Here is a 27342-nt window from a genome sequence, read left to right as displayed (position 1 = left end):
CCTCTCAAGTCCCTTCCAGCACTAAATCTGACCTTTAAAGAAACTCCTGTAATCCCCATTCTTTTGTGATATTCTTTGTGGAATGTAAAGATATGGTCTATGTGAAAGTCATTTTTGTCATGGTCATCATCATTATCAGCCTCCTCCTCCTCTGAATCCTTAGCTACTGTACCTGGCTTTTTTTTTCCTCTGGATCCCCAAATTATTCAATTCCCTTTTTACAGCTGATCTTTACAGGGGTACACCAAACCTATGACCTAACCACACCAATGTCATTTCCTCTTATTTTAGTCTAAAACTAAAAATTTTCTGTTATCAAATTCTTTCTAGGAAATAAAGGGAAAATTAATAGTAATGCTTCCCTTACCTCTGATATAGAGTATGTAAACTAACCTCTAAAACATAGATCTCTAATCCTTAGCTCTTCTCGAAGATAAACTCAGTTCTAAAGTTGGAATTCTTTCTATTTTCTCAGCATAATTTTACCTATGCAAAATTCAATGGGATAAATAAAGATACTTAGATTTGAGGCCAATCTTTTCCCTCTTGAAGAATGTTTACTAATCCTGTTTTCAGGGAAAGACATCCACTAAGTCATTCTTTTTGGCTCTGGGTTGTTCTGAACATCTCCTCTGAAATCCTCTTGACCTCCTTGCCCTAGTACCCTGAATGAAGAAAACATTTTCTTACTTGACCCCCAAAGATCTTCCTCTATGTTTTAGACCAGAGGTCCTTACCTTTCCTTTAAGTGTGTAGTGGACCCCTTTAACCACTTGGTGAAACCCACGAACACCTTCTCAGAGTGTTTTTTTTAAATGCATAAAGTAAAATGCATAAGATTGCAAAGAAAACCATTTATATTGAAATGGTTGCTACAAAAAATTAAACATGATCTATGGACCTCAAGATATGCATCCTTTCTTTAGAATATCATTGCAGACTTCACCTTTACCTCTCTCCTGGAGATTTCTATAACTGTGCAATGGAAGACCCAGGTTTATTCCTGACACATTTTTCTCTGTTGTATACTGAGGCATATTCATTGGTTCTCTGTTAAGGTTGGCTTTATCAGGGTCTCTGAGCCTCTCTACCTATTGTTGGAAGCCAGGTCCTGGCCATGAGCTGACTGGCAGCTGTGTGATCTCACCCTGGGAGGCAGAGCCTGGATCATTGTTCTCTCTCTGGCAGGCATCAGCTCTTTCTCTTGCAGTTTCAGTGCTTACAGCTCTTCTTTTAGGTGACCCACTTCATCTTATGTGGGAAGACTACAGCCCTCAGTTCATTTGCAGAGCAGTGATGACAGTTATGTACAAAGTCCAATGATCAAGGTTTTCCTGATTCAGGTTGCCAGGTCCTCACCACTTCTGAGGTTCTCCCTGATGACTGATAGCTCCAGTGTCCTTAGGGGAGTGATAGCCAAAATCCCATCACTGTAGATTTGGAGCATCAAAATCACTTCACTAACAGCAAATAGAATTTTTACAAAGGAAAAAAGGCAAATTTTAGGGGAAGCAGTATGACCTAGAGGAAAGAACACTGAACTGGGGGTCCAGAATCCTGGGTTCTAGGCCACACTCTTAACATTAATCAGTAATGTGAACTTAAATAAACTCTCAGTGCCTTATTATTTTTGTAGATAACTACCAAAATTCAAATTTTGGTAAAAAAGAAGGAAATTCTATAAAATATTTCCTTTCAAAGAGGCATGTATATTAGGACTCCAAACTTAATAGTTGGTTGTGATTATCTGCTACCTATTTAACTTTGCATAAATTTTATATTTCTTTGAGTCGTGGTTTCATGATCTGTATAAAAGCAAATTGGCACACAATACCTCAAAGTGTCATTATGAGGATCAAATGAGAAATATGTACCTAAAGCATGTCAAACACAACCTACATTTGATTAAATTCACAAAAATTCTCAAAACATTCATTTTAATTAAATTGAAATTTCCCATTATAGTTATTAGGAAATATAAGGAACCTCAGAAGCCATCTTTATCAACACCTTCATTTTTTAGATATAAAAATGAAAGCCCAGAGAGACTGAGTGTCAATTTACCTGTGTGGCCTTAGGCAAAACATTTAACTTCTATGAACTCAACTCCAGAGCTAAGAAGTCATTTAACTGTTTGGACCAATGAGGTCAGAATGCTGGGAGGGTTTTAAAGTTGGAAATTGCTGCCCTATTCTTATACTCTCTATTTTGACAAAATCCTATCCTGTTTCACTCACAGCACATCTCTTTAAAACAGACATGTTTAATTGGCCATTCCATAACTCAGAGTATAATTAGCTCTTTCACCTTTTCTTCTAAAGGGCTTTATTCTTTTTTCAACCTTATCTTAATTTTATATCTACATTTCATACATATATGCAAAAGTCATGTGTCAATGGAATGTTTTATATACATCAAATCAAAATGGGCAGAGCATCTAATCTAATTTTAGAAGATGGTTCAACCTGAAGTTAAAAATCAATAATGGGTTCACATTATGCAGTGGGTAGAAACATCCCAAAGTCAAACTGGGTTCTGCTTCTATATCTTCAACCACAACTTCATGAACCCAATATGATTATTTATCCTAGTGTCTTCCTTTCTCCCTTAAGTCTAAGAAAACACCAGGTGGAGGTTTTCAGAATATCCATCTTTGATCTTGACACCTGTAATTGATGAAATGGTTCATTGTCAACCACTATATTAATAGTCTTTCTTCATAATTCTGTCATGTCCCCTTTTAACATGGACAAAAAATATTGGCAACAGCATTTAGCATTTAAACATAATGTGTACTTGTCTCTATTAATGTTATTTAAACTGTGTATCTTTCCATTTCTCCTTCCCTCTTGTCATCTTCCAGTAAATCATCAGTAGCTTCCTTTTACCCAAAACTCAAGCAGATCTATTTCTCAGATTTTGTATGATATAAAGATTGATAGGACCTTTATTCCTAAAAATATACCTCTATATTGCTTTCTCTTGCTTCCTAGGAATCTTCTTAGGTATCTATAATACTTTGATTGTCTTGTCTCCTAAAAGAAGTGGCTAAGCTTAATCAAATGAGTTTTCTTTTTTTAGAACAGAGTATATATTGTTTAGTAGAACAAATGTTAGATTTAGAGTCAGAAGAGCTAGTTCATGTTTAGCTCTGCTATTTGCCATGTATGTAACTTTATGCTAAATACTTCTGTCAGATTGTCTGATCATTTTCCTTTCTAGTCATATTGACCAATGTTGGAAGTGATATTGCAAAAGTGGAACAGTCATGTATTTTTGGTGGAGTTGTGAACTGATCCAGCCTTTCTGGAGAGCAATTTGGAACTATGCCCAAAGGGCAACAAAACTGCATGTACTTTGATTCAGCAATACCTCTATGAGGTCTGTATCCTGAAAATTTCATGAAAAAGGGTAAACATTCCACATGTACAAAAATGTTCATGGCAATTCTATTTGTAGTGGCAGAGAATTGGAAATTGAGGGAATATCCATCAATTGTGGAATGGTTGCACAAATTGTGGTATATGTATGTGATGGAACACTATTGTTCTATAAGGAATCATAAGGGACAGGATTTCAGAAAAGCCTGGAAAGACTTGCATAAATTGATGTGGAATGAAAAGAGCAGAACCAAAAGAACATTATACATACTAACAGCAATATGGGGTGATGATCAACTGTGATGGATTTGTTCATTTCAACAGTAAAATAATCAAAGACAATTTTAAAAGACTTATGATGGAAGATACCATCCATATTCAGAGAAGGAACTATGGAGTTTCAATGAAGACCAAAACTTATTGTCTTCAATTTTTAAAAGATGTTTTATGAATTATATCATTCATTTCTCTAATGTTTCTGTCCTCCATTTGGATTCAATTCATCTCTCACAACAAGGTCATTCTGACTCTATTGTTTATCATGGTTATAAATGTAGAGCCTCTGTCAGACTGCTCTCTGCGGGGGGGGGGGGAGGAGGGAGAGAAGGGAGGGAGGGAGGAAAATGTAAAAATCAAAACTTTGCAAAAAAAAAATGAACAGTAAAAACTACTGTTGTTTTTAGTTAAAAATATTTTAAAAAAAGAAAAGAAATTCTTCTAAAATAAATAAATAAATGTTTTCTGAGAACTATCATATTAAAAAAAGAAAAAACCACTTCAATGAAGACGAGGTCCTCATCTATAAAATAAGACAATTAGACTTTTATGTCTTATGATGTCATCATGATGACTAAAAATAGAGTCAATACATCAAAGAATTTTATATCCTCATGGGATTGGGGAAAAAAAATCTTAAAATAAGTCCCCATTTTTTTTCATCTTTAGTTTCTTGTTGCCTTTCAAATGTTGAAACAAGAGCCTCTGGGTTTGAAGTCAAGAAGAATTGGTTTTGAATCCCAAATCTGGGGCTCTTGTCTGTTACCTTGGTATGACCATTCACTTTCTCAGTTCCCTCACTTCAAAAATGAAGGGCTTCTTCATCTTTAAGCTGTTTTCAAGTTCAAAATCCCATGATCTTAAAACTTAACTTCAAGGTCCTCCTTGCTCTGGCCCAGTCTATCTAGATTCTAACACATGCTCCAATACCAAATAACAAAGACTATTTGTAGCTCCTTTGACAAACCTGAAACTTTATCAACTTTTCCTTCTGTCCAAATAATATAAAATAGTAACTTTTATTCTGCAGTCTCTTTCTATTTTTTAGGTTAGCTTTTGTGTTTCCTTTTCTAGTTGATTAACTTTAAATGAGTTACATCTTTTCCATTTGGTTAACTCTACTTTTTGATGAGTTATATTCTTTTTCCAGTGGGTCATTTTTACTTATAAAGGAATTTATTTCTTTAGTCAGTTTTTCATAATTCTCCTGCATGACTCTCATTTCTTTTTTTCCATTTTTTCTTCTTCCTCTCTTCTTGGATTTTTTTTTAGTTTTTGCAAGGCAATGGGGTTAAGTGGCTTGCCCAAGGCCACACAGTTAGGTAATTATTAAGTGTCTGAGGCCGGATTTGAACTCAGGTACTCCTGACTCCAGGGCTAGTGCTCTATCCACTGTGCCACCAAGCCACCCCTCTTCTTGGATTTTTTAAAAATTTTGTTTACTTAAGACAATGGGGTTAAGAGTGACTTGCCCAAGATCACACAGGTAGGCAATTATTAAGTGTTTGAGGCTAGGTCTTGAGTGTCTTGAGTTCAGGTCCTCCTGATTCCAGGTTGGTGCTCTAGTTTTTGCACCACCTAGCTGCCCCCTCTTCTTGGATTTTTAAAATCCTTTTTGAGTTCTTACATGAGGTTTTGTATTTGATACAATTCATAAATTCTTTTGCCATTTCACATGCAGGCAATTTGTCCCTGCTTTGTTCTTCAGATATGGCCTTTTTATCATCCCTATTTGAAAAGTAGCTTTCGATGGTTAGCACTTTTTGTTTTTTTGCTCATTTTGATACCTGGGGTATAGGAAGAATAATCCCAAGCTTTTCATGTTAGTCCTTGGCTGATTGCTTGGTCAGATGTTGCCTATACAGAGGTTTGTTTCTTCTTTTATACCCAGGCTTTTCTATGCTATGGTTTGTTCCCAACTCAGTTCTGTCTGTTGCCCCAGGACTCAGACTTAGTCAGCATTTGGGACCTTCCCTGCTGGCCTGCTCCCTAGCTGACTTGCTGAGCCTGTTGAGCTGTGACAAAGAACCTCCTTGTCGGCCTATTCTGGGTCAAACTTCTTTATCTCTAAGAGACAGACCTTTACTGAAGATCCTCTAATGATATCTTGGGTTGAGAACTTGCTTTGCATTTTGTTGGTGAAATCTGTAGCTTTAAAGTCTGTGTAGAGGTTTCCATTTAAAGTTGTGTCCAGTTGCTGTTTTGACTTCACTCCATATTCCTAGATTACCTAACTTTCTAACTTCCCCTTTATAGGCTCTTACATTCTTGATTCCAAACAGAATGGGCCATTTGTTTTGTTTTGTTTTGTTTTGTTTATTCAATCTGGTATCTCTCATCTTTGGGCTTTTGCAGATAATGCCTCCCCATCTCTTTGGTGTGGAATGCACTACCTTTTCATCTTCACTTCAGAGAATCCCCTTCCTGAAATTTAAATACATCCCTGGGACAACCTTTGGTCCTTCTATATCCCTATTGTTATGAGTTCTCTTAAAACTAATGCTTGTTCTTCTTGGAATCAATATACATTACTTTGCATATACTTCACATTTACTCATCTTTACATATATTATAATCCCCAGTAGATTATGAATGCTTTATTTTTTGATTTGTTTATTTTTTGCAAGGCAATGGGATAATTGACTTGCCCAAGGTCACATAGCTAAATTAAGTATTAAGTGTCTGAGGCTGGATTTGAACTCCTTACCCCTGACTCCAGGGCCAGTGCTCTATCCACTGTACTACCTAACTGTTCCAATTCCTAATTCTTTGAGAAAAGAGATTATTTCTAATTTTTCTTCCTGTCATCCAAGGATCTGCTATGTTTCACACATTAGGTACTTTATAATATACTTTTGTAGATTTTAACTAAAGTGAACGTCAAAAAATAACTTCATAAAATTCTCACTAATTCAACCAACTGGATCTGATTTCTCTCATTTTTGAACCCCCACAGAAAGTAGGGCATATTGCTCTTATTCATATAGGGTCATAAGAAAAGACTTCCTGAATAATACTTGAAATCATTATTGATTAGAGAAATGCAAATTCAAACAGCTCTGAGATACCACCTCACACCTATCAGATTGGCAAATATGAAAAAAAGAGAAAATGATCAATGTTGGAGGGGATGTGGGAAAATAGGGACATTAATGCATTGTTGGTGGGATTGCTGGTGGACACTAATTAAAAGATTGGTGGTGAACAACTTGAAATGACACCCAAAGGACAATAAAACTATGCATACCCTTTGATCCAGCAATGCCACAGCTACTAGGTCTGTATCTTCCCCCCCCACCAAAATCATAAAAATGGTAAAGAGACCCACATGTTCAAAAATATTTACAGCAAGCAGCTCTTTATATAGTAACAAATACTTGGAAATAGAGGGAATGCCATCAATTGGGGAATGGTTGAGCAAATTGTATTACATATATATATATGTATATATATATGTATATATATATACATATATATGTATATATATATATACATATATATATACATATATATGATGAAATACTAGTGTCCTGTAAGAAATCATGAACAGGCAGATCACAAAAACCTGGAAAGACTTTTATGATCTGAAAATGAGTGAAGTGAGCAGAGCCAGGAGAAAATTGTTCACAGTAATAGTAACATTGTGTGATGATAAGCTATGATAGACTTAACTCTCCTAAGTTCAGTGATCAGAGACAATTCTACAGGACCTGTGATGGAAAATTCCACCCACATCCACAAAAAGAACTAAGGAGTCTGAATGCACATCAAAATATGCTATTTTCCATCTTAAAAATTTCCTTTATGCTTTATGGTTTTTCCCTCTCATGTTTTTTTCCCTTTTATTCTGATTCTTCTTTCACAACATGACTAATATGGAACTTTGTGTAACATAGTTATACATGTATAACCTATATGAGATTATTCTCTTTCAAATAAAGGAAAGAGGCAAAGAAGGAAGGGAGAGAGAAAAATGTGGAACTCAAAATCTTATAGAAAATGAATGTTGAAAACTATCTTTGCATGTAGCTAAATTTATATATTAAAAAAGAGAGAAGTCTTCATAGAGTAAGGCCTTTAAAAAAGCAGATAAAGAAGCTCTATCTACTATTCTCACAAGAAGGATAAGAAATAACCCTTTCCAAAATACCGACCCAAGAAAAATTAATGTCTTTTGATTCCAGGCCTCTTTTATCAGTGGAAAGCTTATGATAGTCTAATAGATATAAATTCTAGACTCTACCATGAGCTGCGAAATAATTTTCAGTTCCAGAGCCCTTTCCTTTGTAAAAGATTGGACCTGCCTTGGAATGTGTAGATATGGATGAATGAATGAAGAAGCATTTATTAAATGATTATTATTTTTCAAACATTGTGCTTAAAAATTGAAGCTATAAATAGAAAAACAATTTGATTTTTTTCCTCTTAATTTGTTAGCATTCCAACTGATCAAACAGGAATCTTCAGGACTGATGGATAAGTCCAGGGCGGTCCTTAGGATTAAGAAGCAGAATGAATGGAAAGACTCAAGGATCTTTAGGGGGTAGCTACTGGAAAAATGGTAAAGTCAGATAGCCCAGAGAACATAATGGCAAAGCAAAAATTGAACAAAATAGACCAAGTAACAAGTTGTACTGAATAGACTGGTTGTATCTATCACAATTCTGGGCTTTATATTATATAGTCATCTTAGATCATATATATACATATATATATATAGTATAATATGCTGAGGGTATGTTGAGGTTGCAAATAGATTAAATGGACCTTTTCTTGCTACCTACATAATATCTTTCCCCATTGTTCCTGGGGGGATCATAAAGAGTCATCCTGGAAGAAGACTGGTTCCAGGTTTAACCCAGTACCTGGATCATAGTTGGAACTTAACAAATGTCTCTTGACATTGGAGTCAGAGACCCTGACATTGTATACTGGTTCTATCACTTCTGATCTCTGTGACCTTGGGCAAGCTTCATCTCTCTAAACTTCAATTTTATCTAATGGATGGGATTCAAATCAATGACCTCTCACATCCTTCATACCTCTAAGTCTATGATTCTATGATCAAAAGGTATATGAAGTCCACTGATTGATACATTTTTATAATTCTGCAAAGAGACAAAATTTAAAAGAACCAAGATATATGAGAAAGAACACATTGCAGGGTATTTCCAGTTAATCACAAATAGCAAGTATATGAGTTTTTGGATAGTTATCCCTTTTTTTTCTTCTAGAATTTCTCAAGGAATAATCATTTAAATTCTTCCTGTTCCCAAACTGGCAACATTTCATTTAGGAATCTGAGTGGTGTTGGTAATAGGAGGGGGTTGATATTTCTTAATGTAATTTTAAATAACAGACCCAATTTAGTTCAGCACTAGCAAAGTATTCAATTAAAATTACATTATTAAAATAAAAATTAATGTTCTGTTCCTGAACTGCTTGGCTGAATGCTCCAATTAAAAGTTTTCTTATCTCCTGCCTCCCCCACACCCCTTTTAGAGAGCAAAACACATACACATACACATACACACACAACATTATGACTCATGAATCAAGTGTGAAGATGGCTATTTGCTCCTGAGATTTTGTATATTCTTGTTTATCCAAGAAAGTAGGAGATAAGATGAACAGGAATGAACAGAAATCACTGGTAATCTCAATATTTCATTGTAATCCATACATTTGACCCTCATATCCACTATACTTCTTTGTGAATTGAACCTTAATTTTCTCCCCCCTTCCCTGCCGGAGTACAAAGACATATCAAAAAGAAAAGGGAGAAACGAAAAGCTTAGATAATAAATTTATGAGGCAATACTGAGAAGCTAGAATGTAAAATGTAGTTACCACTAATCTCTGTTCCTATATTTAGCCAATTTCAGATACCTCTGTTAGGGGGCAAGGAAGGATAGGAAGGCAGAGAGAGAGAAATAGAGACATGGCAGGTGCATCCCAGTTATCAGGAACTGGCTTTCATCACATCAGGGATCACAAAAGAGCAAACTCCTGCTAAGAAATGCTGTCTAGAAGGAGCCGATGAAGTTATTATGAAAACAATTAAAAAGATGTCCTGGGAAAGGAGGCTAAAAAAGGAAACAAGTCTTTACAGATGGGGCATGTGTCCTTCAAAAACCATCCCACAGATAAGTTACCTCATTTATCTAATCCTTTTAAATGTATAGATTTATGCTGGATGTTTGATTCAACCAAGTCCAATAGTGGAGAAGGGTACAATTCTACCATTTTTCAAGAGAATGTTCAGGAAAGTTATTCATGAGCATTCAAAAGAATTCATTTGGCATAATTGTTTGGAATTAAAGCTTAAAATAAGCATCATTACCTTTACTAATTTTATACTAATATTAATATTTTGCTAATATTAATAGTTGACATTTATTTCATTTATGGGCATGTGCATATACATCATCTTATTTGATATGACAAATGGAGAGGTAGCTCAAGGATAATACTTTCTATTTTATAGATAAAGAAACTGAGATAAAGAGAAGCTGAAAGAATTTCCCAAAAACTACACAGCTAATTTGTATTAAGAGTCATGACTCAAACCAAGATTTTCTGAATTGGATCTGAAGGAAATTTTTGTTATAATACATTTCCTTTGAGTGCTTTTTATAGATCTTAAAGAAAAATTTTAAGGCAGTGAACTGAAGTCAGCTCAAATTTTCAGTGTGACTACTTCCACATTTGAAATTGATAAACATTACAGACCAGGACTTGATTTTTAATTTGTTTGCTTGTTTAGTCTTAAGAAAGTGTTGGGGGGGGCAGTCAGGTTGCACAATGGATAGAGCACTGACCCTGGAGTCAGGAGGACCTGAATTCAAATCCAACTTCAGACACTTAATAATTACCTAGTTGTGTGACCTTGGGCAAGTCACCTAACCTCATTGCCTTAAATAAATAAAAATTTTAAAAAAGTGTTGGAGAAAATGTCAATGCAGATTAACTTTAAAAGTGTGTCTTTCATTCCGGAGAGCTAGTTGTTAAACATTTCCCAGTGTATATATTGACTTCTAGGAGACAGGTGAATTTTTTCTAATCAACTCTTCTTTGTATTCTAGTGACCAGAAAAACACTCTCCTTATCATCCTCTTTTTCTTCTAAGTTTCCTTCACTCAAGCTTCTTTTTTTTTTTTTTTTTATTTTCTCATTTTTACACTCTCATTACCATTACTTTAGGTGTCTCTGACTAAACTGAAGCTGACCAGGGCAATCCAGATACCCAATAAAACTTTTTAAGCAATCTCACCAGTAACATCAAAAGTTAATATACATTCTTAAAGTTAATCTAGAGGCAACTAGATGACTCAGTGAATTGAGAACTAGGTCTGGATTCAGGAATACTTAAGTTCAAATCCAGTCTCACACACTCACTAACTGATACCCTGTGCATGTCATTTAATCCTGTTTTTCTCATCTGAAAAATCAACAGGAGAAAGAAATTGTAGGCTACTCTAGTAACTTTGCCAAGAAAATCCCACACAGGATCACAAAGAGTCATGACAGTATAATAACAATACTGATATGCTGGATTTTCTTTCTTTTTATAAATTTATTTAATTATTTTCATCTATATGCACATGTATATTTTTAAGTTGCAAAATTTCCTTCTACCCTCCTTTTCTACCTCCCCTCCCCTCACCAGTGAGCAGTCAGGTTAGCAATGTATATACATATTTTAATAAACATGTTTACAGGTTAGTAATTTTTGGCATGAGGAATTAAAATTAAGGGAAATAGATACATAAGAGATAATGTTTATAAAGTGTTCATGAGATTCTGAAAGGCTGTGGAATTTTTTGTGTATGTTTTTTGTTTTGTTTTTCTTCCTCTGGATGGGGATAATATGGTCCATAGCCAATCTAATATAGTTGTCCTAGCTCTCTGGACGGCTGAGAGGTGTTGCTTCCATCAAGGTTGTTCATGTCACAGTGTTGTGGTTGATGTGTACATTGTTCTCTTGGCTCTACTCCTTTCGCTCATTATCAGATCCTAGAAGTCATTCCATGCTTCTCTAGAGTCCAACCATTTCTGATTTCTTATAGAACAATAGTATTCCATAGTATTCATGTACCATAACTTGTTTAACCATTCCCCAGTTGATGGGCATCCTCTCGATTTCCAATTCTTTGCCACTACAAAAAGAGCTGCTATGAATATTTTAGAACATGTAGGATTTTTCCCTTTTTTATAATTTCTTATGGATATAGACCTAGAATTGGAATTTCTGGGTCAAAAGTTATGAACAATTTTATTACTCTTTGGACATAGTTCCATATTGCTCTCCAGAAAGGTTGGACCACATTCACAACTCGTGTACTGAGTTTTCACTCTTATTTATTTTTTATTTTACTAGTTATAAATATATATATATGTCATTACTACATAGAATTTATATAATATGCATGTTTATATGTATATATACACAAACACATAGATATATTTATAGATATACAAACATATATATATATATATATATGTATATATTGATATATTTCCTGGGGTGCTGAGAGAAGGAATGCTTTGTCCCAAGCAATGTAGACAGTATGTGTGAGAAGTGGACTAGAATTCAGGTTTTCTTGAGCACTTGTCTACTTCTCCATATGCTATTTCATTCTATCAATATTATATATATTTACAATATTATGCATATTCATATATATATATATATATATATATATAACATTTATATAAATGTAAATATAGGTGTAATGTTTGTTTCAACCACCTCTTCAGCAAAAGATATCACCACTCGAAATTTAAGGATTAAATGTAAGAAAATTTATGGAAGTGCCAGTTTTTAACTGATGATTTGGAGAGTTGAAGAAACTATCTCCTTGTCATTGTTAGAGATAATCTCAAGAAGACAATGAAGTGAGATAGAGATCTTCTTATTGAAATTATTTTAATATTTTCATTGCAAAGAAGACAAAAATAATTCCCAAGAATAACCTTGGCTTATTTTCAGAAGTTAGATTATCTTATCTCCAATTTCCATGATAGAGCAAGGTAACTCTGGCAATGTTCTATAATTGCCACACACACACACACACACACACACACACACACACACACACGTAAATAATATGTAAATATATAAATTACTAAGTACTTATCGAAGAAAAGGTTTCTTCACTTTATTAAATAATACATAATAAACTGTGATGAGGCTCCAAGTTAAAAGATTAAGGAGAACAAAATTGCAATTTTATGAAATATCCAAGCATATCCCTGGATTACTGTAGAACCTAGGATGATATGGATAAATGTGGTAATGAATCAAGGAGCTTGTTAAATAGTGTTCAAGGTAGGTTCATCAACTTCTCCCTTTGCACTTCTCTCTCTTGCTCTCTGTCTCTCTGTCTCTCTGTCTCTCTCTCTCTCTGTCTCTCTCTCTGTCTCTCTCTCTCTCACACACACACACACACACACACACAGACACAGACACAAATGCACATTCTCTCTCACACACACACTCTTTGCCCTGATAAAGTAATAAAGCCCCATGAAAATCAACCCCCACACACACCATGTAGCCATATTTTTTATTGTATATACTGCAGAAGAAAATTCTCAAACTTGAACTTTCTTACCAAGTTTCTACCCCAAGAGCTGTCAAATTTAGATATGAGGAGCAAGTATGGGCACAACCTGGTACTTAATTGTTTGGACTGAAGGTCTTGTTCCCAAGGGAATGTGGTAGTCTCCAACCAGAATGTTGCTAAATTTAAAGGGGAGAACTCATTTCGTTGGATAAAGACAGAGTTTCATTACCTGGGCTGTTTGGAGCTGAGTAAAAGAGTAAGAACAATAAAATGAAGTGTGTGTACCAGAAACAGAATGGAAGAGATGGATGCAAGTGATTTAATCTGAGTTTGTGATTGTGATTTTTCCTCTGGGATTGTTACTAAGCATGTCTGAGTTCTCAGAATTGAAAAAAAATTCATCACTCAACTCTTTTGGGGTATGTGCAGAAAAGTGAGCCTGGCTCCATATTTTTTTGGTCTTCTAACATAAGTATATCTAGGGTGCTCTCTGATACTGATGACAATATCACTTTCCAAAGAATTTTCCTTTTTAAAGCAGTGGTAGACACCTGGCTGATGCAAATGTTAAGATATTTCTGGAAAGAGATGTGCCTTCAAAATATCTGCTTATGGGGAGATGAGATACCACATTGGTATTTTCTGATCTCCCTAGTGAAAAAAAGCATGTTGTGCTATTGAGTAGTATAGAATGATATTATTAGCATACAATGACTAATTTTCCTTTTTGATTCCTGGTTCTCTATTTTTGTGAATCTGGGCAATTGACAACTTTTTCTGAATATGTAACATAGTGGGAGGAGGTTGAAGAAAAACCCTCTAAAAGTCCTTTTCAAATCTAAAATTTTCTTTCTTCACATCTGATTTTGTTCTAGTAAGAGAAAATTCTAAAACTACCTCTTTACTGGTGAATAGACCAATCAGAGTAAAAGAGATTTATGTAAGACAGTAGTGTGGGATCAATGGAAAGGTAGGTAGTTTTAAATACCAACTTAAGGAAAATAGATTTTTATACAATAGGCTTTGGAGAGGCAAAGAATTTTTTTAAATAAAAGAATACATTAGCAAATCAGTGTTTTGGGAAGGGTAACCTGACAACTGGATATAAAATGATTGAGATTAGGATGAAACTAGAATTAGGGAGAAGAGTTAGGGAGCTACTTTGCATGTACTGAATGAATGAGGTATCAGTATAGGAAAAAGAGTGAGTGAGTGGAAACAGAAAGGCCAATTGGAATACAAAGGGAATGTAACTATGAAAAGTTGTTCAAGAATATAAATATGATTTAGAATCACTTTTTTTCAGAAGAATTGGAAGGGAACCATAGAGAACCAGGAAGTATAATCCCTCGTCTGTCAGATGAGAAAATCTAGCAAGATCAAAAGACTTGCTCAGGATCACAGAACTATTTATTGACCAAATTGGACCTGGAGAAGGTTTTTTGACTTTCAAGTCCATTGCTCCTCTGTCCAAAGTATCTCATAACTTCTCTTGGAGACTCATCAGTTATTTAAAGTAATATAAAATGGCTTCAAGTATGCATGCTTTCCAAATGCATTTCCCAATCTAATTGAGAAAATACCTGTTGAAGATCCAAATGGAAAAGGAATTATCTACAAATTGTGAGGTTCTACAATTGTTCCTGTTGCAGTGGTCATGTCTAGTCTCTAACTATCCACATGAGAGAAAAAAAGTGAGATCAAGACTACTTATTATCTAAATTGAAATTAGGTGGAAAGCCAATTGAGCTCCTCTATCAATATCTCACACTTAAACAGTCAATACTAATAAAAAAAAAAAAACTGAAACCAGAATTGAATGGGGAAAAAATCATACTCAATTGCAGTTTGGAAAGTGTACATTTCTTTTCATGACCCCAAGTTTCTGCCTGAAACTGAGGACTTACTTTTTTTTCAAACCATTCATTAATTTCCCACTAATGTTAAAGATGAGTCATAAAATGCTACTTTAGTGAAGAAACTGGGTCACCCAAAGAGTAATTAAGAGATGCATGGAAGGTGTGAAAGGAATTCAGCACATTGCTTATGAAAAATCATTCACCCAGGGTGCCAAATGTCATCAAGATATATGTAAATAGATGAGGTTGGCCAGTCATGTCATGAGTGTAAGGCACATGCAATAGTGTATGCCCCACATATTATTAGGAGATATATTTTAAGACACTCAATATGTTAGATGGACCTTTGTAGAGAATTTATTAGGGAATGTATATGATATTCCTGAGATGAGAAACCATTGGTGGACTATGTTTTATACCACTGAAAGGACTCCCACATTGATGAGATCACTAATCTATCAAAGCAAGTACTTTAAAAATAATTGATTGGAACATATATTAATTCATGGCAATACCCATGATCCACATTGTTAGTGTCTACCCATTGAACCTATTCTGCCTTTGTAAGCATGATCTACCTCATGTCAACTAACAGAATCATAATCATAGATTTATAAAAGAATCTATTCATCATAGAAGGCACTTGTTTTCCAAATCTGCTTTATCTCAACAACTGTAGGATTAGAAAAACAATTCACATTAATGACCATGGGTGACAATTATTTTGCTTTAGTTCCTCAATTATTTGATTATTTCATCTATAATGTAACTTTAAGAACTGACATTTGATATAAAAATCTTAATGTGGTTTTACAACAGGTATATTTAACAGAGGAAATAGTGACATTCCTATCTTTTTATAAGAAATAGGTTAATAATACCGAAAAACTGAACTTAAGGGGTAGTAGACCAGTAAATGAATAGAAGAGAATTAACAGAATGGGAGTGCATAGCATCCATATATTAGGACATCATGGATAAATAAAAAAGATATATAAATTTTAGTAGGGGAGAGTATCATGGAAATATCAGAGGAATGTGAGATATATTAGTTCTAGGCACATAAAAAGAAGGGCTAAAATTGTAACTTTAATGTATTTCATTTGTTCAATAAATAATGAAAAGACTAGAGAACTGTTTATAATTACAGACTGGTAAATCAAAGACACCTTTTTTAAAGATGGGACAGTGTTTCTGTGTTTCTCCCAAGTGGAAAAGGGGGCTATTTAAAATTTAAAATGCTGTACTTGGGCCCTGCCTTTCGAATACAGATGATCTCCTTAATAGTCATTGAAAACTTTCCACTAGAGAAAAAGGAGCTAGGAAACAAAGATATATTCAGAATTGGTAAGGAAAGGAGATGACTTGAAGAAAGTAACTATAGTATGAAAGAAGAAGTACCGACAAAACAGAACTAGAATCCTTAAATATCTTGTTTACCTAATGTTGAATACAACTGTATTGTTAAAAACTTTATTAAAAGTTCCTACTAGCAAACACATTGTTTTTTAAATCAAATTCCATACAAGATAAAGGGGAGGGGGTCAGGAGAAGGAGGGAAAAAAAGAGAGAGGAGAGGGGAAGAGACAGATTTTAGAAACATACTTTAACTAAGTGCCAAAAAGAGTATTTGAATTGTATTCTATCCCATTCTAGTCTTTCTTATTCTATTCTGTTTGTTCTATTCTATAGTTTATGCCAAAAAAAGAACACTTTCATTCCTAAAATGAATGAAACAAGACAAAGTCATTGCTATTATTTTGTTGTTGCTGATTTATTTTGTTTAGGAGGTAGGTTGTTTCATGCGATGAAGATTTTTTTTAAACTCCCTTCTGACATCTAGCTAAATTTTCTGCCTGAAATTTTTGTTCAAAATATTATTCTAAAGTAAAAGAGATAATCAGATTTTTCTAATTGTCACTTGTATTGCAAGCAGTTTGTTAAAGTCACTGGTTGCCAGGGGCAACTTAGCCATTTTGAGAAGTAATACTTTTGTAAGTTTCAAATTTCAATTCACAAAACTGTTAAATAATGATATCGATTTGAAGGGGGTACTGTCCTCCATTTTCAGAATGCCTTAGGAAACTATTCACATCTTTTAGGGAAAAATGACTCACAGAAGTTTGATGGTTTTAGTGTGAAAATCTAGTTACTCACCTGAGCTTTGCTCTTTTTTCTGGGTTGGATAGAAGGTAGAAACAGCTAGAAATTTCAATTGTTAGTAACAACCCTTAATGAGAAATGGTCTAAATTCTGCTCTTACCAATAATCTCCTGTTCTGTTTGAATAATAATTGAGAATCACAGAATTTTAGCCTGGGATGAAAATCTAGAGATATTCTTGTCCACTCGCTTCATTTTATAAAAAAAAAATGAGGTCAAAATAAGTAAAAGGATGCTAAAGATAGAGGACTAAAGATAAAGATATAGGACTAAAGATAGAGCTGGAATAAGGCCTTAAGGACTTAATAAGGCCTCTTCTAACTCCAAATGCAGGGAAATACTGCTATACCCTGATTTAATAGTACCTTTATATTGTTTTAAGTGATCTCACTGATATATCTGTGGATGGGTATAGAATTTAAACTATAGAAGAGAAGTGTCAGATATCTATAGCACACAGTTTGCATTCAATCTACAATACTCCCAAGTATGGTCTGAATCATATTAAAATATAATTGGGATATATTTAATAAAACAAAATAAAATGCAATAAACCATTTTAAACCTGTTGATATTTGACCTGCAGGGATCCTTTTGTGGTAATTAATGTCTACCATTCCTATTTGAGTTTGTCTTTAGAACTACTACTTTAGAACAAAACCTATCTTTACTTCTTTCTATATGACTTAGTGTATGTAACTCCCCAAATTATTCCATATACTCACTGCCATGGAGAAAGTGGTAGAAAATGTTGAACTTAAAAACTTACAAAAAGATGGATGTTGAAAACTATCTTTACATGTAATTGGAAAAATGAAATAAGAAAGACTATTAAAATAAAGCAAAATTTTTCCATAGGGAGACCCCACATCTTATGCTACTTTTTTCTATGACTGATGGAATTGTATAGGTACCAATGGAGCAGGTGATCATTCAACCAACAATATCTTTTTTTCAATTTATGCATGTCTTTGACGATCATCTTTCATGCTATTTCCCATTTGTAATTCTTCAGTAATCTCATGTTGCCACGGAGATATGTGCCCTGCATTTCCCCGTTGCCCTTTGGTTGATCACTAACTTGACCTCCTCATGTATTTCATGACTCATGATCATATAACATTATTTTAGCAATATTGATATTTGAAATAACCTTTGTTTTGAAATAAAACTTGCAGCCATTGAAAGAACTATGGAATTTCCCAACAGCAATTTAGCTCTCTCCCCTTCTATTCAGTTGGAGGTGAGGGAGTAAGGGAGAGACACTTCCTCCACAATTTATAATGTTTGAACAAAATTCTTATCTTATTGTCTATGTGTTAGGGTCCGAGAATACCCCAATCTCCGAACAGAGACACTTGACACAATGGAGATGCAATAGCAAGGGTTTATTAAACTAGCTCGAGCTAGGGTTCCATCCTAGGACAGGGCTAGGATCCTGGAACCCCAAGTAAAGCAAGGAGAGTCCTTATATATGGTTCAGTAGGGGAGTTCCAAGCATCTGCTGGTTGTCTTGAGATGGTGTGATGTGTTCTCATTGGATGCAGGTCCTCGGGGAGGTTCTTCTGTAGCATGGTCCGAGAAATGAACAGGCTCTTAGGAAGCAGAAACTTAGGAGCAAAATTTAAGAAAGAATTTGGAATTTAGGCAAGAGTTTAATAGGTTTCAACACTCAGGGTCTTACAGGAATTTAGGCAAAAGTTCATAGGTTTCGACATTCAGAGTCTTACATATGAATTCAAAAGAAGTCATAGGATTGATTTAAGGAATGATATGAACTTAGATAAGAAAAAATATATATCATGATTTTCTCTAACCTCTAAATGAGAGTTAGTATATTTTTATAAATTATTAATTTAGGAAGAAACAATAGTACTTAGCAGTACCTGTGATTTTTATCAGCATTAGAAATCATGCTCATTTTCATATTGCATTATAGTTATTACTGTCAATTTAACTATCTTTTACACCTATTTCTAGTCATCCTTGCTGCTAAATATGCTACTATATCACAAGTTTGGTTTTTAAGCATTTTGATAGCCATCTTTCAATATAATTGGATTTCTTTGACATATTAGGTATTTTATTTCTTGTTCTTAAAATTAGTCTGAGATTGTCCCATATATTTTTCCAGACAAGGGTTTTCATGATACACACAAAGAATTAAGAGCACCTGTGTAAGAGCAGTGGTATCAATGATGCAGCCCATTGCTTGCATGAGGCCATGAACAACTTAAATGAGAAAAAAAAGTTATTGGAAAATATTTAACAAAATAAGCAAAAAATAGAATGGCACAAAGATAATATTATATGACTTGAAGTCAATATATGCCTTTGGGGAATCTTTGTGTATGGTTTAGTTGCCTCTATATCTATTTGAGTCAGACCATTGAGATATTCAATGATTTGCCTAAGTTCATCTAGATATTACATATGCTAAAAATGGAACTTACACTCTACTCCTCAAGACTAACTCTCCCTAAAATACACTGAATTGCATCTCAATTTGGCAGAGAGGAAATATTGTTATAAAAGTTATATCTGCAAAAGTATATATATATATATATATATATATATATATATATATATATATAAACACGTTTATTTATAGTGAAAAATAATGTGACAAGATACCATAAGGGGCACAAAGAAGCCAGGAAACAAACATGGGATGAAGATTAAAAGTAAAAAAAAAATAATAGAAAAAGGAGCCAGCGTCAATTTAAAAAAAAAACTTTTTGAAGAAATAGTTGGACTGAAAGAAATTTGAGGTTGATTCAGAGAGAGACAAATATTGATAGAGGGAGAAGAATGCTGAAGAAAAGGAGAATGATGAAATGCAAACTCCTTTAGGATGAGAATATTTAATTTTTGTTTGTTTCTCAGATATGGTTTCTGACACATTGTAGATGCTTAGAAATTGTGTGTCAACTTTACTGATTGATTGAAGAAAGGGGAATGAAAAAAACAAGAAAGAAGAAAAATTAAGACCTCCTGGAACCTAAGAAAAAAGTACTTGGTTTAATGATACAAGAGAAATAAAGTATAGGAACTGAATATGGAGAAATATTTGGTATGAGATGGCAGTATAATGAAGACCTGAAAATTAAAATATGTAATGAACAACATGAAGTAGGATGGGCCCTGAAAAATGTTTATAAGTAAGCTTTTTACAAGAAGATGAAATTTTGAGAGTCAAATAAAATATGAAATATGAAAAGAGCTATTTTGAAGAACCTTTTCTATCTTACTGAGTTTCTTTCTCTTTTTCTTTTCTCCTTACTGTAATTTTTGTTGGGTCCCCCCCCCCCCAGCTCAGAGTGTTTAAGCAATTTGGGAGGTGAGAAAAAAAGACATAGACAACAAAGGCAAGTTGTGTGTTATGTTTCTCTGCAGACCTCATAAAAGAGCGATTTACTCTTGTATGTTCTCTAAATGTTTACAAGAGAGAATTTTATGGGCATAAAGATTTTATACTCCTGTCTCATCTCTACCCCTACCAGACATTAACTAAGCTCTTTTTTTTTGTTGTTCATTTGTTTTCCCTTTTAAAGATCTAACTGAGAAAAGGTTTTTAGAGATTAGGACTTTCCAATGAAATACTGGGCTCTGGTTTGGTCTCTAATTTCAAAATTAACATTAAAATAGAAAAGATATTAAAAAGACTATGGAATGCTCGGAACCCAGAGGTCAAACTCAGCCTCCCTTGCTTCATTTTGAAGATGAGGGATTCTCATAAATTCCATAGCATATAGAACAGAATAGAAAAATCACAATTGAGAAACAAAATGAAAAACTGCACAGAAAATAATTTGCTAAATAAATTAGCCCTGTCTTTTCTTTGGTTGGCTCATCACTTGGAAAGTTCACAACTTATCAGTGAAGAATCCGCTCTAACCCACACCCCTCATTTTCTACATGAAAGTGTCCTGAAACCAGAGAGAGGATGTGAACTTTGTAAAGTCACAAAAAAGATGTCCTGTGGCAAATTCTATATGTGAGAAGAGATAAAGAGATAAGGACTGAATAAATCAACTCTACAATATTAGAACTAAGAGGCAGCTTAATATCATTGATAGAGGTACATCTTGGTGTTAGGAAGACCTATGTTCACATACTAGCTGAGTAAATGTGTATTAAGTCTCTTAACATCTCAATGCCTCTGACAACTAAGACAATATGTTAGAGATTTAACTGTCAAGGTCCATCTGGGAAAGAAATTTCTCCGCCTTGTAGTTTGCCACAAAGATGAAATCACAACCCTTGGTCAAAGAAAATGCTAGAAATCACCTAATTCATTCCTTTCTTTTCACATTCAAGAAAACTAGAGCCCAGAGAGATGAAATGACTTAGAGCTAGTCACATGAATTTCAAAGCCCCAATTCACATTTTGTTATGATTCAATCAATCCATGAACAAACATTTATTAAACATGCCTGCCCTCAAGGAACTTAGATTTTAACAAGTGTAGGTAATGTGTGTGTGTGTTTGTGTGTGTGTGTGTAATCAAAATAAATATGGATTAGTTGAGTAGAAAGGACACTAGTTGTAATAAGTAAGGCTATATAGATAGAAGATTGAACTTGATCTGAGTTTCAAGCAGGGATTCCAAGATGCAGAAATAATAAATACTCAAGTACATTGCAGACATGGGGGCCAGACAGGATAGTGTGCTTGTATTAGTGTTATATTGTATTAGTATTATAAATTCAGAAATGACGATGAAAATGTCATCAATACCCTCTTGGCTACTTAATAGCTCCTGCTTCTCCTAAATAACAAGAGACTTCTTGAATTGATATAGTATTTTTTTTCAAATAGCTCAGAAAGTTTTGAGAAAAAATATCATTCCTACAAGAGGTCAGGATTATCATTTCTACTCTATAAATATTCCAAAAAAGAAACAAATGATAATGATTTCAGGAAGCATATGTTCACAGACTGATATAAATTCAGCCTGTCCAACACTGGGCCAGTATCTGTCTGGTCAAGTGAATTTTTTTTAAAGATCAGTTATTAGGAAGAAAATCTATAGTTCTTTAAGTCATACTAACTACTTCAGGTTCCTTAAATCATCCTTTGCCTTCAGAACATAAACCCATCACCAACTGGCTTATCTGCCTCCTGGAATTGATGGAGCACTACAGAATGGTACCAAGAGAGGACAGAACTATTTCTTTTAATGTTTTACTTTCCCTTCTCACCCCAGCAAACCTCATTCTCATTGAATGGCTAACTTAGTTTGGTTCCAGGGAGGGGTAGAGTCCATCTGTAAAGGAGTAAGTCCAAGAAACAGAATGCCTGACTCCTCTGTTCTCTCCCTCCATCCATCCACCCAAAGTACCCCTTTTCCCCTCTGTATTGTCAATATGGCAACTGCTATTCTGCACCACTCTTCCCAACTCCTTTCCTCTACCTTCTCAAGACTAAAAATAATCAAATCCTCAAGTTCTCATTTTTTTTAGGTTTTTGTGAGGCAAATGTGGTTAAGTGGCTTGCCCAAGGCCACACAGCTAGGTAATTATTAAGTGTCTGAGGTTGGATTTGAACCCAGGTCCTCCTGACTCCAAGGCTGGTGCTCTATCCACTGTGCCACCTAGACGCCCCCTAATCCTCAAGTTCTCTTAAAGAGAATGGTATGGAGACTAGAAATGAAATCATATGATGAAATAGTGAAGAAACTCAAACCTAAAGATGAGAACTCATGATAGATGTCATCAGTTATTTCAAAGAATTACTGGATTTCAGGGTTAGAAGTTTTCTCAGAAGTCTTATAATTCAATTTATATTTGAACATGTATTCCTGAAGATCTAAATTAAGTCAATAAGCATAGGTGCCAGCATTGTATTGTTCACCCTGGGGATATGACAACCACAATTCCTGCTCACAATCTAAGAGGCAATGTGTAAGGGGCTAGATAGTAGCTAGAGAGAGCTACACATAATATGGAAATAAATAGAGCAGGGTGGCATTCCCATTATGGGGACCTGGAAAAGGTTTCTTGCAGAATATAGGATTTTCACCAGGACTGGACATTTATTCTTCTTGTTCCTAGATGCCTGAACAAGAAGCAATGGCTAGAAATTTCAAAGAGGCATGTTTTACCTCCTATAAGAATGGAGAACTTCTTTACTTTTAGAGTTATCAAAACATAAAATGGACTATTTTGGAAGTTGTGAATTTCCCCTACACCATCATCAAAACTCAACAGCTCCTTCCTTGTGTATTATGAAGAAAAAAATGCTCATACTAGTCCAGGTTGGACTGTTCTCTGAAGTCCTTTCCTGCTGTGGCATTCAGAGAAAGGGGATGATTTACAAGTGGCCTCTGCTAGCAGAGAAGCTGTAATCAGCCTCCTATTTCCCATGCTAACCTCTTCAAATATGGATTGTTCCTTCCTTGTCTTGTTTGCAATGTGGGTGCTGGCTGAGGCAGGCAGTGGTGGAAGATGAGAGAAACACATCTCCTCATCCTGCAGATAATTGCCAAAAGACAGCTCAGTCTGGGAGCCCCACCTGTTAATGAGCTGCCAATTATTTATATGCTTATAAATCACCTTTTAAGCACTAATAAGCACAAGCAGTAATAAGCCCTGGCCTGCTGTTACCATAGTAACAGCCCAGTCCCAAAGGGGACAAGGGACTACTAACATATGGAACTCTGGGCTGAGATTCCAGTTACCACCAGAATGCCTTTTCCTTTCTTAGGCATCCAACTATTATATCTTGCAACATCATGGAATTACTTGGGCAGGAGGAGAGTGAGTAGGCAGAGGGCATGATAAAAAATCCCTGCCTTTCTCAACTCTGGGCAGAATGTCTAAAGAGAATAGTATTATGTTCACTTGAGTCCAGTCTTGGGAGCAAACTGCCCTCCTTAAATCCTTAAGTGATACTTCCTATGTAGTTGGCCAGGGACACCTGGGATAGGGTTCATTCCAGAAAACTATCTAAATGATTGAGTTCAGTCAATCTATGGAGGTTTTACTACAACATTCAATTTAGTCTTACTAATAAACAAGATTAGCAACTTGTTGCTTGCTCTGTAATATTTAGTGAGATGCAAAGAACAGATTCAGAGTTGAGGGGTGGGGAAATAGAATATTTTTTTTCTTCCAACTGACTGGAAGCATTTTCTTTCCTCTTTAAAGAGAAAAATGAAAAAAGGCAACCAGCCATGACTCAAAGGAACTGTGACATTTTTTAAAAGAAGAGAAAAAGACATTCATGGTTTTCACTGGTTTCCCAAACATGTATGGAAGTTCACAACAAATCAAAATGTATATGAGATTAATGAGCTTAATACTTAGGAAGTTCATGAACACACTGCCTGTCTGCATTTCTTCCCTCCTTCCCTCCTTCCTCCCTCCCTCCCTCCCTTCCTTTCTCTCTTCCTTCCTTCCTTCTTTCCTTCTCTCTCTCTCTCTCTCTCTCTCTCTCTCTCTCTCTCTCTCTCTCTCTCTCTCTCTCTCTCTTTCCTTGACCTTTCTTCTTCCAGCCTCCACTTTTCCTTCCTTGCCTTACTCCTTCTGCGATCTTTCATTCCTCTTCTTTTTTGCTCCTGGAGGGAAAATTGTGAACTGTTTGCCATAATCTATATAGAAGAGTTCAGCCAAAGACATTGTTACTTTGGGAGAGGTAATTTAGATGGTAAGTGGGGAGGAATGAGACATTATTACAATTCTTAGAAGTTAGGCAGTGCCCAAAATAAGATGGACATGAAATAAGGAAGTCATGAAAGAGATGATGATGAAGGACTTGAAAGAGGATGCAAAAGAAATACAAATTGGGTCTTTGAACTGAAAGTTAGAATGAATAGCTAAGAGGAAAGAATAATTAATCTTGTGGGCTGCCGAAACAGGGTATAGGAGGAACCTACCATCCCCTTTCTGGTTTCAGCAGGTGAATGCTAAGGGCAAAGAGGTGAAGGAGTAATTTGTAAGTACATGCATGACTGATTTAATAAGATAGTAAGTCACTTGAAATGTCAAAGGATAGACTAAACCTATATGTGATAGAGAATTTTATTTTCTTTGGTTCTTTTTTATTCAATATGAACCTATGTTAGGAATCACGAGACCTTAATAGAAATTCTGACTCTTCATTAAGTAGTTGAGTAAATCTAGTGAAATCACTAAATTGTTTCCTGCCTCAGATTTCTCATATATGAAATGAGAATAAAGGCTAGAGTAAGGACACATTGAAACAATGAACATGACATTGCTCTGAAGGTGAAGAACAAACAACAAGTATATAAGTATTATAAAATTTAAAAGCAGTCAATATAACAGATAAAAATATCTAGTCTTCTCCCCTCTGACATTAAAAATTATACTTACAAATTGTATTAAAAGGATTTCATGCAACATGCACGCACGCACATGTATATACATATGCACACATACACAAGACTCCTCAAAAACACATTTGAAATTTCTTTCAAATAGAGAAAGAAACCTGTAACCAACTGCAAGGAAATAATGCTTGCTGAGACTGCAGCATAAGGAAACTTTTAATGGAGATGGGAACTGTTAGGGAATACAAAAGATTGAGTCTGAACTCACCATATCTAATGATATAGTGTCCAAGCTATTGGTGATGATTTTGTCATCTTGTCAATATAGCTAGATTGATTCTAATGCACCATGTACCAGTTACTATTGTACTTTACCCCAGATGTTTTCCAGCTTAGTAGAATTCCTAGAGTTTACTGACAAAGCCTTAGTAAGCCCACTCACCTCTGTCATACAATTGGGTACATCACCCACCTTTAAAGAGATATCCATATAGATTCTAACTAAGCTTCAATTCTAACAAGCCACTTGTTTTTTGGAGAAGGCAGAAACGGCATATGAAGACAGAAATACTGACTTACACAAGTGAAAAGAAAGAAAGAAGGAAGGAAGGAAGAAAGAAGAAAGGAAGCTGCATTATTCTTCCTAACAATGAGATGGACAGGAGCTGGGACTCTAGTGTCACTCAAGTGTCTATGAATTGTGTTTAATCTCTTTTATCTGATATCTGAATGCCATCCCTGTGGGGAAATGTTGAAGACATTTCAGAATCATCAGGGAAAAGCTGGCTAGAAATCCAACCAAGTTTATTTGGAGCCCTAAGACCAAATGGGATTTAGGGTTAGGATTAAACTGCTTTCCTAAAGAAGTCATCAGTAACCCCTTAAAAATGTTAGCAATGTGACAGTAACTATGGATGCTGAATAGAGCTTTTATAAAGGAGCTTGAACCATATTTTCCAGTGTCTTACAGTAATGACTTTTCTTTTGCCCCCTTTGAAAAGGAAAGTTATTGTTTATGTGTTCAGAGCCAATGAAAAAAGAAGAATATTTTCACCTTTGCTTTTGAACTGAAATTCAATTTCCAAGTCTGAGTTTTCCTCTTGGACTGTGCATGCCCTATTCAGAGGGAATCAGGACTGGATGAGTAAGTGGAGAGATGCACAGTTGGTGGGAAAACACATTTGTTAGATATTCTCCATGATACCTATCAGACTCTAAGTATTGTAGATAGAATAATATACCTGTGAAATCTTAAAAATAGGCCATATTTTTAATATAAAGATTAAGAAATGTTATCAGAATGCATAATTTTTCTGTTTTGTGATTTTAAATTTTAGATATTCTTTGTGGGTTTTGTAAGTGAAATTGCAAAAATGTTTTTATTCTTTAAACATTTTTTTCCTGTGCTGAGCTTCTGACCTCTGGAAATTCACAGTAATAACTGATATATATGTTAAAATCTAACTGAACTCTCATTTAGTTGTAGCTTAAATGAGCTTGGAAAGATTCAGTATAAATGAAGTGTCTGAGGAGAACAAGGGAGAAAAGAAGCATAAAAGGATGAAGAATCATCTTCAGGTTCTTTCAACATCCTTTTTTCCCCCTCTACCTTATTACTGGTAAAGCATCTTTAAACATCCTTCTACTTCCCTCCCCTTGCCCCCCAACCTCTCCACTGGAGCGGAGAAAAAAAAGCTATCTGGTCCTTTTCTTTCTCTTTTTTCCTTCTCTTTTGATCACTTACCACAAAGTCTGAGTCAGTGTCTATCATCAGTAGGGAAGGGAATAAGCATTTAAATT

Source organism: Macrotis lagotis, chromosome 1, assembly GCF_037893015.1.
Source record: "Macrotis lagotis isolate mMagLag1 chromosome 1, bilby.v1.9.chrom.fasta, whole genome shotgun sequence".
Classification (NCBI taxonomy): Eukaryota; Metazoa; Chordata; class Mammalia; order Peramelemorphia; family Peramelidae; genus Macrotis; species Macrotis lagotis.
The sequence above is the reverse complement of the archived record's forward strand: the minus strand, read 5'-3'. Positions refer to the sequence as shown.